Below are 3,545 nucleotides of genomic sequence, written 5' to 3'. Positions count from 1 at the left end.
ACTTGCCCCTTCGCCGGGTAGCTTGAGTAGCGATCCCTCAGGTAAGGGACGCCCTTCCTCGTACTTCTTCTGTCCGCTTTCAAACCGCCGTCTCCACATCTCACTCGATACAACCATTACGTAAGGGACCTTCTTCTTCGACATCTTGGCCAAATGTTGTTGTTTGTTGTTCTGGTCTTCAGTCCTGAGACTGGTTTGATGCAGCTCTCCATGCTACTCTATCCTGTGCAAGCTTCTTCATCTCCCAGTACCTACTGCAACCTACATCCTTCTGAATCTGCTTAGTGTATTCATCTCTTGGTCTCCCTCTACGATTTTTACCCTCCACGCTGCACTCCAGTTCTAAATTTGTGATCCCTTGATGCCTCAAAACATGTCCTACCAACCGATCCCTTCTTCTAGTCAGGTTGTGCCACAAACTTCTCTTCTCCCCAATCCTATTCAGTACCTCCTCATTAGTTACGTGATCTACCCACCTTATCTTCAGCATTCTTCTGTAGCACCACATTTCGAAAGCTTCTATTCTCTTCTTGTCCAAACTAGTTATCGTCCATGCTTCACTTCCATACATGGCTACACTCCATACAAATACTTTCAGAAACGACTTCCTGACACTTAAATCTATAATCGATGTTAACAAATTTCTCTTCTTCAGAAACGCTTTCCTTGCCATTGCCAGTCTACATTTTATATCTTCTCTACTTCAACCATCATCAGTTATTTTGCTCAACAAATAGCAAAACTCCTTTACTACTTTAAGTGTCTCATTTCCTAATCTAATTCCCTCAGCATCACCCGACTTAATTCGACTACATTCCATTATCCTCGTTTTGCTTTTGTTGATGTTCTTCTTTTATCCTCCTTTCAAGACACTGTCCATTCCGTTCGGCTCCTCTTCCAGGTCCTTTGCTGTTTCTGACAGAATTACAATGTCATCGGCGAACCTCAAAGTTTTTATTTCTTCTCCATGGATTTTAATACCTACTCCGAACTTTTCTTATGCTTCCTTTACTTTAAGTAGATTAAAAAAATTTGTTTCCTTCACTGCTTGCTCAATATACAGATTGAATAGCATCGGGGAGAGGCTACAGCCCTGTCTCACTCCCCTCCCAACCGCTGCTTCCCTTTCATGTCCCTCGACTCTTATAACTGCCATCTGGTTTCTGTACAAATTGTAAATAGCCTTTCGCTCCCTGTATTTTACCCCTGCCACCTTCAGAATTTGAAAGAGAGTATTCCAGTCAACAATGTCAAAAGCTTTTTCTAAGGCTACATATGCTAGAAACGTAGGTTTGCCTTTCCTTAATCTAGCTTCTAAGATAAGTCGTAGGGTCAGTATTGCCTCACGTATTCCAATATTTCTACGGAATTCAAACTGATCTTCGCCGAGGTCAGCTTCTACCAGTTTTTCCATTGGTCTGTAAAGAATTCGCGTAAGTAGTTTGCATCTGTGACTTATTAAACTGATTGTTTGGTAATTTTCACATCTGTCAGCACCTGCTTTCTTTGGGATTGGAATTATTATATTCTTCTTGAAGTCTGAGGGTATTTCGCCTGTCTCATACATCTTGCTCACCATATGGTAGAGTTTTGTCTGGACTGGCTCTCCCAAGGCCGTCAGTAGTTCTAATGGAATGTTGTCTACTCCCGGGGCCTTGTTTCGACTAAGGTCTTTCAGTGCTCTGTCAAACTCTTCACGCAGTACCGTGTCTACCATTTCATTTTCATCTACCTCCTCTTCCATTTCCATAATATTGTCCTCAAGTACATCGCCGTTGTATAGACCCTCTATATGTGGGCCAGCAGTTAATACGATAGAAAGATTTTTCTCAGGAGTAACTTTGAAAGTTTGGTCCTGCCACTCATACATATTTTCCATGCCTGTTCCGAATCAGGAAACGCTAACACAAAATGGTTAAAATACAAAAACTGTCCCAAAAAAATTTCGTGCCCGGTTAATCCGTTATTTGTCCCTTTCCAGATGCCCTATCTCTCCAGTTCCCTGATAGCAGAAAAAAACGAGAAACTGTAGCAACGAGAGTACCATTACACTCACATTTTGGATGTATCAGACGATAGCGAATTTACTTAACATTTCTTTACTTTTGGATAAGTACTTATAACGTTAATGTTGATGAGATTTGTGGGTACTTTCGCATTTGAGAATGCGTACATATGCTTTTGCGTGTCTGTATACAGTAGTGTGAAGATTAATTGGGACAAGGCGATTAAACTTTAACTGTGCACATTTATTACTATATGTACAACATAGTTAGTCACTTACTGAATGTTAATAACTAAGGTGTCCTCATTTTGCTTTAATGACCTTCTGAACACGTTGTGACATAGATTCGACGAAATTAGAGTAATTATTTCGTAGCTCGTCGTTATGAAACTACACTTTTATGGCATTTACTGACATGTCTTCTTTTGAAACTTCCTGGCAGATTAAAACTGTGTGCCGGGCCGAGACTCGAACTCGGGACCTTTGCCTTTCGCGGGCAAGTGCTCTACCAACTGAGCTACCCAAGCACGACTCACGCCCCGTCCTCGCAGCTTTAATTCCGCCAGTACCTCGCCTCCTACCTTCCTGTGAGGACGGGGCGTGAGTCGTGCTTGGGTAGCTCAGTTGGTAGAGCACTTGCCCGCGAAAGGCAAAGGTCCCGAGTTTGAGTCTCGGTCTGGCACACAGTTTTAGTATACCAGGAAGTTTCACATCAGCGCACACTCCGCTGTAGAGTGAAAATTTCATTCTATGTCTTCTTTTGTTCAACAGTCCATTTTACCAAGACGCCTATTCGCAATACTTCAAAAATTTTCAGTGGGATTACTAGGCCACTGAAACACATTAATGTTGTTTTCTTCCAGAAGCGGCTTGACTACTTTAGAAACATGACACTGAGCCAGATCATGTTGAAATGTTCCTCCGCCATCTGCTAAGGTCTGTAGGAATGGCAGGATCCTGTGCCTAAGGATTTCCGTGAATTTGGTTGAATTCATCATGCCATCAACTGAGACTAGTGTCCCAGGGCACTTGCCGTGAAGAAACCTCAAAAAAGTTTGTGGGAGGTTATTTTACAGTCTGTTCAAGATGCTTAGCTCTCACTGTCTCATACGCGCTTCGCCTGACAACTGTTGGTCTGTATTCGAACTGTAAAATTTATCTCACCACTGAAAATTACATTTTTCCCGTCATTGGAGGTCTAAGATTTATATATTTTGCCCAAGCCAACCGTTTTTTCTTCACGGCTGGTGTGAACAACTGCTTCTTTATTGACTTCCGTGTCTTTCGCCCTCAGTGGAGAAGCCTTCGCCGTACCATTGAAGAGTCAGATTCAACCCTAGTAGCCCAGCGATATACCTTACCTGTCTTGTGAGGATGAATTCTACTGTTACTAAATAGAGTTTGTCAGTTCTAGGGGTTGGTTATCGTTTTCGTCTACGTTCATCTTTTTTTCTTTGGAGACCACTAGATTTTTCCAGCCCCAACAAGGGAGGCAATAACTCTTATATTCATCGATGTGTGTTCATGAAGAGCAAATATC

At 42.2% G+C, this 3,545-nt stretch overlaps 1 non-coding gene across 1 annotated transcript; it reads right to left on the bottom strand.

Moving 5' to 3' along the window:
* Nucleotides 1–2,458: 2,458 nt before the first annotated feature.
* On the bottom strand, nucleotides 2,459–2,533 carry Trnas-cga. The gene has a single exon. It is a non-coding gene; the product is annotated as a tRNA-Ser (tRNA).
* Between the last annotated feature and the right edge of the window lie 1,012 nt (nucleotides 2,534–3,545).

The sequence above is a fragment of the Schistocerca americana genome, chromosome 3, assembly GCF_021461395.2.
Source record: "Schistocerca americana isolate TAMUIC-IGC-003095 chromosome 3, iqSchAmer2.1, whole genome shotgun sequence".
Classification (NCBI taxonomy): Eukaryota; Metazoa; Arthropoda; class Insecta; order Orthoptera; family Acrididae; genus Schistocerca; species Schistocerca americana.
The sequence above is the reverse complement of the archived record's forward strand: the minus strand, read 5'-3'. Positions and strand labels throughout refer to the sequence as shown.